Here is a 12862-nt window from a genome sequence, read left to right on the forward strand (position 1 = left end):
TTGACGCATACACAATTGAGAGATTCACAACGGTGTCGTAAGTGTCGTATTGTTGTATGTCGTAAACTTTAAAAGCATAAATAAATGTTTAGAGAACTTGAAACGACAACCAACTATTTTTCAACACTGCAATATTTTTTTTGGCATTTAAAGTTTACGATATACAACAATACGACACTTAAGACACCGTTGTGAATACCCGACATATATTAATATTTGGTCCCGGTGCTGGATTCTGTAACCGTGAAAAAATTTGTGTACACGGAGTGCAAAAATTACAACTAAAAACTCATAGGGCGCATAAACGTGTTAAAAGCCGGCTTCACTGCTCTAGATGAAAATAGGGTAGCCAAGTATCTAAAATTTAAGTAAATTAAATATGTACCTTCAGTAAAATATTTCAAGGTGTTTAGGGTATGATAGGTATCAGTGTAGCCACACATGGGCTTTTCCTACCAAAACTGGTGGATTTTTTTTCCATTTGGAAGGTTGGTAGGCTATATTGGGTTTTGGTAGGTTCTGCGACAATAACAGTTATTTGCCAAAAATTGGTAATCTATATCCTCAAATATTTTAGTAATCTATTTACGCGAATATTTCACCGGTGCGTTCGTATAACTGCGACCGCAAACATGTAAATATACCTAAAAAGTATGCAAATAGAAGCGTATACTCTTACTATTGAACACAGTATGAACATCCACATCGTTACCTAAATTAACAAAGGTCCTAACCAACCAATTTTTAATTTTACATTACAAGCAAACAACATTACAAAAAGTATAACAAAAAACAGGTAGAGTTTTATAAAAAAAAAACAAAAAAAAACGAAATTCGGGTGAGCATTTAACTCAAAATTTATGTAAAGAACTTCATCGAAGACAACAATTAATCTTGTATTGCTAGAGAATTGAAAACCCATGATAATTTTTAAAGTCTTGAAGGACCTTACTTTATTCTTAGCTTCACACAGTGGGCCGTGAGAAAACAGTAATCTTTAAGGTATCCAACCTTTAACAATATCTGTCCATGGGCTTTATTAGTCGTAATCCGAAGCGTAATAATCACTGAAAATTGACGCCGTTTATAGTGAAAGGCAGTTAGTATCACACTTTTAAATTAAATATTTCTTAATCTTAGAAGCCTAATCTAATTAGGAGCAGCGGAAAGCCTTAACATATGTCTTAGAGGCGTATTTGACTTAAAATATAACCTGTGAGCTAAAATATATTTAGTCCTTCCATATTTTTTTTAACATTGAAGTTGTGGGTTAAAATAATAATAAAACATAGTTTTATTAATAAAAGCTATAACCACATTTAACAAAAGAACAAAATAAAAAGTAAATTTTGTGTTAAAATAAAAAAAAAACATTTCGTGTACGCCTTGCAGACGTAGACTATGATTTTAGGGTTAACCCTTTCAGTACAAAAATTCTAAAAATTTTAAAATGTGTATACCCGCTTATTTTGAATTGTTCATTTTAAAAATCACATCAAAATTTTTTTAATACCTTGAGGTTTGCCGTCATTCAAGGTCCTGTTTAATGGTCAGTGATATCCTAGGTGTTTAAAAAAGAAAGTCATCTCAACTATTTTTGTTTTTTGCTTTCGTGAAATATATTTTTAAAAACTATGAATAGTACCTAATACCTTTTCCGAATCTTAATTCCACGTAAGATTGGTTAATATTTTTCAAGAGACTTTATTACTAGTTTTCTGCCACTTTTTACCTTTTTGCTGCAAATGCAGCTGGCACTTTAGTTTGAGATATTATTAATTACATCACAGCGTGCGGCAGTGCGCGCGAGTGACGAAAGCAGCCACAGTAGCATGCTGAAGTGACTCGCTTATATACACGAGATTTGGAAGGTTTTATCCAGACGTCCAATCGACATGTGGGCTATCATTGGAAAGGTCTTGTATAGTGTGTCCAGAAAATGTATTCAAGTTTAATAAAAGATTAACCGAATTCTTAAAAATTAGGCTAACGAGTTGCGAATCAAAAAACGGGGTATGCGGATACACCCAACATATTTAGTGTTATTCTAAAGATCAATACCTTTCCAACGATACCTTATATATTGAGTTCCGGCTACTAGTTGGAAAGATATGGCGATAAATTGGTTTTGGTCTGTGTCTCCCCTACGAGATGCTTTGGGATGTGTGTATCGTCTGTACGTACCTTCATTTAATTTTAATCAAACTTTCAGGAATTCAAGGACCAAAAAAACTAAGAAGGTTTGGTTCCACAAAGTTTCGATTCGTAGGCCTTGGTGGGCGTGACTGATGCCTGGAATTCGAAAAAAGGCAATTTTTTAAACTACCACTGAAGTGGATATCAGTTAAAGGTTCTTAAAACAAGCTATCTAACGCTGTGCTTTTGCGTTTATATAATACTAGCTTATACCCGCGGGTTTCACCCCGCGCTTTTATACAAATATGAAAAATAATTTAATGATGTTAGATTTTATTTCCGTGCCCATTTCGTTATAGCTCGTTATTTTTTAAGCGAGTTAAGGTAGTTAGGCCGTTTAAAACTATGAAATTATAAAATCTCGTCTGCACGCTAGGCATACGAAAGATATCAATCCCTCTAAGTTTACCTTAAAATGTTTCCAGGTATACGACGCGTGAACGTGTAGGTGCCACGGCGAGTTCTAATATTTCCAGCTCAAATTTAGTAACCTGGCCTTGATAAAATAGCACTTCTCATTACTGTAGCAAATGCCTTACGACAGCTTTAGATTATAAGGCCGAACCCGGCTCTCCTTTTCCATTTAATAAAATTTATTCTGTCAATACGGAACTTATAAAATAAATCTACATAACAAATTTAAAATACTTCGAGGGATTTTCTATCCTTCCAGAGATATGTATTAAGAAGTTTTAGTATGTATGGGAGGTGACATGCCTCCTTTTTTAATAACTCACATTTTTTCCATGAGCAATTGATACATTTTGTATACACAACTCCACACCAAGTTCCTGTATTCTTTTCAAAAAGTAAATTTGTACTGGAAGTGCCACGCCCCTTTTTCTTTTAACCCTAACCTTCTTTCATGAATTTAGAATTGATTTTACATACCCCAGTACCAAGTCTCAGTACTCTACCCTGAACACCTCTAGAGAGCAGCAGTATAAAACAGTAAATTTGTACGGCAGGAACCATGTCCTCTTTTTGAATAACGCAAATTCTTCTCCATGAGTATGAAATAAATTTTTTATACACACCTCGGTGCCAAGTTCCAGTCCTCCGCAATAAACACCTCCAGAGATATGCAGCATAGAAAAATCAATTTGCATGGGAGCTGCCACACTACCTTTTCCAATAACTCTCATTTTTCTCCATGAGTATGGTATTAGTTTCAAATACATACATACATATGTATTTCCATACCAAGCTTGAGTGCTTTACCCCAAACATTTGAAGAGATATGCAATATGAAACTTTCAGTCAGTATGGGAGGTGCTACGCCTCTTTTCCAAAAACGTCAATTTTTCTCCGTGAATATGAACATGATTTCAAACAGTGTTGGCAAACTGTTAATCTGATTAACGATTAAAATGTTAATCGCGTTTGACGATTAAAATTAATTAGTCGTGATCAACTGAAACATTTTTTTAATCGTTAATCGCTGGCTGCGATTACGTTTAATTAATTTAAAACATTGATCGTTAATCCAATTAAAAATAAAATCTGATTAATTTGTCTAGTTTGTCCGAGTTTGAAATCAAACACCAGTTATAGTAATTATTTGGTGTTTTACGCTTATAAAAAGCACATAATATAAAAAAATTATAATTATTGTTATTAGTAATACATAAACTGGGAACTTTTACAAACCTAGTTTGTAAAACGTTTGTTGGTATATATCTTAATGAAAATGCATACCAAATTGCTTAGATTGATGAAGGAAACCCGACTTAGCCGTTCCGGATAAACTTCCTTATTGTGCACAGAGAAACTCCAGCATAACTTAATTAATCACCAAACCTACTTGATCAAATTAAGAGTTAATGATTAAAAATTAATTTTTTAACGGCGTTAACGTTTAACTGTTTAGTCGGATTAAAATTAATAATGATTAACTGTAACCAGATTGAATTTAATCGAATTAACTAACTAATTAAAACATCAATCGATTATTGCCAACATTGATTTCACATATATATCTCTATACCAAGTTTAATTTGTCTCCCACAAATACTTCCAGAGCTATGTATGTAATATGAAAATTCCAATTTGTATGGTAGGGGCCTTGAGTTATCGGACTTACTTTCAGTCTAAGACCATCCTTTCGAAATCCGTAGTAAGTGTACTAAATTTCGTTCTGATCGGAAAACCGGTTAAGGAAGTAGCCTATTTTTCAATCCAGGTCATAAACCATCTTTGAGCAAAATTGCATTTTCAAACAGGTGGCAATTCTTAAAAAAGTAGCCTATTTTCCAGTCTAGGTCATAAGCTAACTGTGTGCAAACTTTCATGCAAATCAGTTCATTCATTTACGCGTATTAATTTAATAGAACTTTCCTAATACGTGATAACTCTTAAAATAGCAGCCTACTTTCCAACATAGGTCATAAGCTATCCCTGTGCGAAATGTCATGCAAATCTGTTCAGCCGTTTCCGCGTATTAATTTAATTAAAACTTTTTTAACAGGTGGCAACTCTTCCAAAAAATTTGCCTATTTTCCACTGTAGGTCATAAGCTATCTGCTGGCGAAATTTCATCCAAATCCATTCAGACTTTTCCGCGTATTAATTTAATTAATCTTTTTTAGCAGGTGGTAACTCTTAAAAAAAGTAGCCTATTTTTCAACCTAGCTCATAAGCTATCTGCGTGAAAACTATCATGCAAATTAAAAATTTCTAACAAGTGGCAACTCTTAAAAAAGTAGCCTACTTCTAACCTATGTCATAAGCTATCTGTATGCAAAATTTAATGCAAATCCGTTTAATCGTTTCCGCGCTTAATTTAATTAAACCTTTTTAACAGGTGGCAACTCTTCCAAAAACTTTGCCTATTTTCAACTGTAGGTCATATGCTATCTGTGTGCAAATTTTCATGCAAATCCATTCAGTCGCTCCCGCATATTAAATAAATTAAACTGTTTTAACAGGTGGCAACTCTTAAAAAAATAGCCTATTAACCAATCTGGCCCATAAGCTATCTGCGTACAAAATTTCATGTAAATCCCAAACATCCCAACATACAAACTTTCACATTTATAATATTAGTAAGAGTAAGATAAACATGTCACAACGTTATCGCCTGAAAACAAAAAATCGGGCTGCTGAAAATAGAGATTTCGGGCGTTTTCTCAAAAACTGGTCAGTCGATTTTATTCTAAGTTTCTTCAAGTCTAGCCCGAAACCCTAGCTTTCATGCACTATATAGCTTGTATCTGGGAAAACTCTTGTTGTGGAGATATTTCGATTCAAATTGAAAAAACTCGCTCCAAAAAGGGTCAAATGGTTAAAAATTAACATATTCGTCTATTTGGTTACTTTAAGATATACAAGTAAGTTACCCAGTTCCCCGAAAAAGTGCCCATTCCTCGATTTCCACTTAAACCGAAATTCCCTGCAAATGGGGGAATTTCCCGGGAGTTGACAAGTTGAAGGATGCAGCTGTGCTAATCACTTAGTACATGTCTTGAAAACCAAAACTTGTGTGTATTTTAGAGTTATTTTCCAGTCACATGCCGAAATTGTAATATTTTTCCGCATTTTAATTGTAGGTATGTAGGTACCCTGTAGGGAAAACACGAACTAGTGAACCAGATTTCTAGTTCAGTACTAGTTGTTTTTTTGCCAAAAACGAACCAGTCCGATAGTAACTAGTTCCGCACCAGTCCAAAAGCAGTGAAATGTGGTACTTTCACTGAACTATTCTATTTCAAATTTTAAAAGCAGGGAAGGTAATCATTATGAGTAAAATAATTTAAATCAGCATTCAATCATTATTTTATGAATCATTATTGAGTTTTATTTTTTCGCTCAAACGGAAATAATTATTATTTGATTTTTATTTTTGGGATTACAAATAATGATTATTTTATGATTTTTATTTTTTCGCGCAGAGATTATCATTAATTTTCAGTTTTATTTTTCCACTTAAAAATAATGATAATTTATAAAATGGAAAAGGCCATAAAGACGCAACCTACTGAAATGTTTACCTGAAAAGTTTGGGTCTTATTCCTTTTATAAGGGTGCGGCTACCTCTCAAAAGGATACGTCGGTAATCACGCTGGTATAGTTTTTGAGTTGCTTAATAATCATTATACTTAGTGATTCCATAAACAAAGGCCAAGATCCTGAAGGACAATTGAGAAAGGCAATGCAGTTGCAGAAAAAGAGGCATTTAAAAAAAGTGTCAAAATAATTACCACTTTCTCACTAAATTTATTTAAAAATACAAGCCACCAGCCTTTTTTTTTAAGAAAAGACAAATTAATTTTTTTTATGCAGTCCACCACAGCTACCTTAATACAGTCAATAAAGTTTAGGTACAACGAATTTTTTACAATACGGGCAACTCTTTTTTAATATTTTATTTATTTTCGGTAATTTTTTTTTAAAATATGGTCAATTCTACAACAAAATCCCCAAAAATCATAGCTCCAAACCTTGTGCAAAATTTAAGAAAATTCTGTAAAATTTCATTAAAATAATTCACTTTCTATTTTCGCTCTCTAGAAAACGTTTTTTAGCCCATTCAATTTAAGTATAATGAAGTGCAAATATGAGGAAGCTAGGACTTACCAAACAACAAACAAAAATTGGTAAATATCAATGGTAGAAATGGCACCCGGTAGAAATCTTAATAAAATTAAACTATGAGAAAATCAGACGAATACAGTTGTTTATTGTATCCAAAGTTAGTACAAATTTGATATCTAAGTTTTTATCATTTTTCATAATTTTTTTTTTTTTCGAGTACAAAGGATATGGATATTCTTTTTCGTTTTATTCCGTATTCTAAAAATTATATGTATGAAAGCGAACGGGGACATCTTATAATCCAGCCTGAAACAAAATAATCCATAAATAAGAATTTAAAATTAATTAACTACCTAATTATATACTACTTATATAAATAGAACTTAAAGCTAGTAAATTAGTATACAATCAATACTTAATTAGCATACCTACGTCCTTTGCCACTTACCATATACATATGTACATACGAATTTACTATTAGATTTTATTTGTTTCTCCTCTTCTTCGGTACCATGTGGGGAAACCCAACAATGATAGAATACAAGATTGCGCCAATCGAGCTGGGAGCAACTGGCCGTGACGTCAAAATATACCAGGATGAGAGAGCAAGGCGAACTCGACAAGAAAAAGAAGAAGCATCGAACAAAAGGCAGTATTGCCAAGTTTTGAATTTGAAAAAGCACCAAATTTTTATGGGTGTATTTTATGGACTTTATATGTATACATAATTTAATTATAAGGATGCCGATTCAAATTAATAAAAATCATGGTTTCTTGTACAACGCCCGATTTCTTCTGGCATCATTGAAGGTGCTGCACATATTTCGTTGTCGCTTATGATTGTCACTGTGCCATGATTTTGTTTAAATTTTTGTAAAATTGCTTAGCACGTTTACGATTGCTATAAATTTTGCTTCCATTTTTTTAAGATTTTCTAATTTGAAGTCTTCAAACTAAAAACAAAAGCACCAAACACGCACCAAGCACAAAATTCAAAAATTTTCGCGTTTTGAATACCCACTAAATTTGGTGCTAAAAGCATCAAGTTGGCAACAGTGAATGTAAACAAAAGTATATTATGACGTCAGCGATTGGGTGGATGCTGTCAAATCGACGAAGAGAGGCTTAGCGGTCCGTGAATGGCGCGACCATTATTTTCTGGATCGTGGGGGAAACCATATAGCTCTGCAGAAAACTTGCTTACCTTCCACGACAACTTTCTCCTTTTCTTTTAACATTTTCTTCTCTATAAACATTTTGGAGAAGGTCTGAATTAACATCTATATATTAATACGCTAACATAAATTTTGTCTCCGTTCGTTTGGCGATTCTACCGAACCGATTTCAAAACCAAAAACACCATTGGAAAGGCTTTTTTCTCTAGATGAGTTTTTATGGTTTCAAAATTGGTTGAAAATTACGGCCTAAACCGTCGTTTAAACATTGTCCGATGTTTCGCATGTTGTTTCACTTCGCATTTGAAATTAAGCTTTGAAATAAAGATAAATATTAAGATGAAGAAATAAATGATAACGATGAAGTCATAAAAAAGAAGAAAAAAGTGAAGATAAAGACGAAAATGGAGACATTGACGGATAAATAAGAATTAGGGTAACTGAACGGGTAAGAATATTTCTTGAATTTATGAAGTGAAACTTCTTTAGGCAGTTGGTTGGTTGGGAGTAAATTGTCAAATTCCAGGGGAATAATGCACATGGAAATGCTTCTCAGTGGTTTAGCGGTTTGAGAATAAAAACGAAAACAAAGTTGCCTAGAGATACAGGCAAAAACGAAGATCAAGGAAAATTTAAACACTTTAAGGTAAAGGTGAAGAGGAATATGCAGAAATAAAGATAAATATGAAGAAAAGGATGAGGATGAAGATCGATATTGTTATCGATATAAAACTCGATATTTTTATCGATATAATAATCGATATTAATAATAGATTGGCGCTTACACATATGTTAGTGTTTGGCCGAGCTTCTCCTCCGACTTGTGGCGTGCGCCTTGATGTTGTCACACAAAGCGGAGGGACCTACAGTTTTACGCCGACTCCGAACGGCGATTTTATTTTTATGAGAAGCTGTTTTTCATGGCAGAAATACACTCGGAGGTTTGCCATTGCCTGCCGAGGGACGGCCGCTGTTAAGAAAAAACCTTTTCCCATATTTTTTGGGATGTTGCTTTGACCAGGGCTTGAACCCAGGTGGTGATGAGTGAAAGCGCGCACTGCTTACCACTACACTACACAGCGGTCGACAAAATCGACAATAATCGATATTGCTATCGATAAAATAATCGATATTGTTATCGATACTGTTATTAATTAAATAACCGCTATTGTAATCGATATAATAATCAATATAATAATCGATATTGTTATCGATACAATAATGGATATTGTTATCGGTATAATAATCGATTAAATAATTGATTTTGTTATCGATTTAGTCATTTACATATATTGTTATGATACTGATACTGATGATTGTTATATTTATCGCTGAATTAATCGATTTTACAATCGTAGTATTTTTCTATATGTGTATGGATATTGTTATCGGTATTTTGATCAACACAGTTATCAACAGCGTTATCGATACACTAATCGGAACATGGAATGTGATCACATTACATGACATCACATTTTATCACATGATATGAAGAGACATCACCTGATTTTGCATCACATAATATGATATCACATCACACGATATCACATGACATGACATTATATGATATGACATCACATTATACGGCATGACATCACATGACGACATCACATGATATGACATCGTATGACATGACATCAGAGGATATGACAACACATGACATCACACACATCACATCACATAAAATCACGTCACATCTTATCACGTCATCGCACCTCATCTCATCTACGTGAATAGAAAAAGAAAAGGATATAAGTAAAGATGTGAAAGATAAAACCAAAGATGAAGACCAAGGACCAGAAACACCGTTGGAAAGTAATTTTCTGTAGATGAGGAGAGTTTTTATAGTTTCGAAATTGGTTGAAAATCGTCGTTTAAAAATTTCCGTATTTATTAACGTTTGTTTTTGCAACCTGCTCAATTCAAGCGTTTCGCATTTTGTTTTACTTCGTATTTGAAATTAAACTTTGAAATAAAAATAAATTTGAAGATGAAGAAACAAGTGATAACGATGAAAACAAAAAAAGGCAAAAGTGAAGATAAAGACGAAAATTGAGATAAAGGCGAAAATGGAGACAATGAGAAATACATAAGAATTAGGTTAAAAGATAGGAATCGAAATAAAATCAGCCATAAAGGTTACTGAAATTTATCGAATCATCGAAGTTTATAATTATCGAAATTTATCCATGCTTATTAAGTTATCGCAACGTATCGAATTATTCAAACTGATCAATGTTTACTGAGTTGTCGAAATTTATAGACACAGAAACTTAGTTGTCCAAATTTACGGATAGTTATCGAGCTATAAAAACGTGTGGGATTAACGAAATTTGTCAAATTAAAGAAATGTATCAAGTTATCGATATTTATTGAATTATCATTATTTATAGACTTAACGAAATATATGGAGGTGTCGTAATGCATAATTATAATTATTGATCTACTGAAATTGGTTGGTTCAACAAAGCAAAGTTTATGGAATTTTCAAAATATATCGATTTATCGAAATTTCAACGTTATATAAGCTTATCGATTTATCACTGCTTATCGAATTTAATCGTCTTAACAGAGTGTAACGAGTTATCAAAATGTTTAGATAGTTTTCGAGAAATGTGGAGATGTTAAAAGTAAAAATTTATAAAGGTATCCAAAGTTTTTACATTTTTGAGTTATCGAAATTTATCGAGCCATCGAATTTCACAGTTATCGAAATTGGTCGAGTAACGAATTTTGTTGAGTTATCGAATTTTAGTGTTCTTGAAATTCATCGAACTATCGATACGTATCAAATCATTGAAATTTATCGATAAACTTGAATGTATCGGGTCAATTCCAAGTCCTGCCGAAGTCCTCCAATGACCTTCTCAGATAAAAAAGAAAATTAGTTACGTGTTAACAGAAGATTTTCCGGTTAGTTAATTTGTACCGTATAAGTATCGCTACGTGTTAAGTTAGAAAACCTCTTCAAGGCTTCTAAAACTAGAAAAACTGTCGAATTTCGACAGTAACTGGCACTCTGGTCCATATAAAAGTATTGTTGCGCGAATTATTAAAGTATCGCGTTCTGTGTGAATTTCTAGCAATGTATTATCACTTGGGCAGTTGCATCAATGGTGCCACTTTTCATCAGTACGGCAGTAATGCCGCTTTTATTACGTGCCTCGAACAGGCCCTATGTAAGTAAATTTGTGCCATACGTCCATGGTTACAAATGTACATACTTTTACATGGATTGGTTTGTTTAGTATTACTTCGTTTTCTTTATTTTTCGTGGTCTTTAAAGTTATTTTCATACGTCTATATATTTACGCGCATATACATAGATATAACTCGTTGGCACTTCATATATCAGTATTATTTACTCCCGCTCTCAGACCTGTTTTTATACCAGAGCGCACTTGTGCACAAGGGTATATTAATTTTGTTCACATAACGGTTGTTTGTAACAGCTAAAACGAATCGAGGCAGATATAGACAAATGTATACATCAATGCTCAGAATGAATAGAGAAGTCGATTAAGCCATGTCCGTCTGTCCGTCTGTCCGTGCGTCCGTGTACACGATAACTCGAGCAAAAACTGAGATATCTCAACGAAATTAGGTATGAAGGTTTCCATTAATCCAAGGTAGGTTGGTATTGAAAATGGCGAAATCGTCTGTAACCACATCCACTTCCCATATAACGGTAATTTCCAGAAATACGAAAACTGCGATATTTTAGTAACTACTGAAGATTATTCACTCAAAATTGATATTTACAATAAATTTTAGAAGAAAGTAAGAACGCCCACTTATGGTTACATGTGCATATCTTGGTAACCGCTGCACCAATTTTTTTCCAAACTTGGCACAGTTGTTGGCCTTGGTACAGCATACTACATGGCCGAAAATTAAAAAAATCGGACAATAACCACGCCTACATCCCATATAACGGTTATTTAGAGAAATATAAAATCTTCGATAAATCAGTAAATATTAAAGCTAATGTATTAAAAATTGATGCTTGGAACAATTCTTTACCAAGAAATACGTTTATGGTAAAATTTTGGAAAATGGGCGTGGCACCGCCCACTTATGATCACTTATATATATATCAGTAACCGTTCTACCAATTAGTACCAAACTCGGTATTTTTATTGTGCTTGCCACATAAAAGCAAAATGTTGAAAATTATTGAAATCGGACTAAAATTGAGGCCGCTTTTCATATAACGGTAAATTTCAGAAATGCTTGAAACTGCAATATTTCGAAATTTAACGACGCTAATTTACTCAAGATTCATACACCGCGGCTTACCACCTAGCGGTAGGTTTCGGAAAGGTCAAAAAACATATATTTAATACTTGCGCCGGGTATTTAATGTTCGGCTCCGCCCGAACTTAGACTTTCTTATTTGTTATATTTGCAATATACAAACACATCGTCGTTTAAAGTACAAAACCGCGTATCGTCATTCTGCAAAACTGCGTAACTGACATTGGGTGCCAAAAATTGGATTTGCTCACACAAGCTCTTGGCTCAATCCCTATCCATTCGTCCTGAAAAATACTATTCAGAAATGCGATTGCTTTATAAAAGAGATAACCAATTTGAAATATGAGTGTTTTTACGCTCTAGAAAATAATTTCTACAAGTTATGCGTTTTGCTGATACGCGGTTTTGCATTTTGTTGATACGCGGTTTTGCACTTTAAACGACGATATATACATCTATAAATAAATATGTACACAAAGGGAAGGTAAATATGTAACAAAAACTAGGTCAGTGATAACATAGCGCGTTCATATGTTGAGGCAGGTCGTGTATTTTAGTTTTACTTATACTTAGAAAAATAGGACTAGTTATATAAGCTACTGAAAAATTACTTTTAGCTGTAGGTAGTATATAAAAACACCCTGATTGTGAAATTGTAGCGACTGTATCCGGAAGCACGCATGCTATATTCATTATCATGC

The sequence above is a fragment of the Rhagoletis pomonella genome, unplaced genomic scaffold (assembly GCF_013731165.1).
Source record: "Rhagoletis pomonella isolate Grant_MI unplaced genomic scaffold, Rhpom_1.0 Rhpom_scaffold_00003, whole genome shotgun sequence".
NCBI lineage: Eukaryota > Metazoa > Arthropoda > Insecta > Diptera > Tephritidae > Rhagoletis > Rhagoletis pomonella.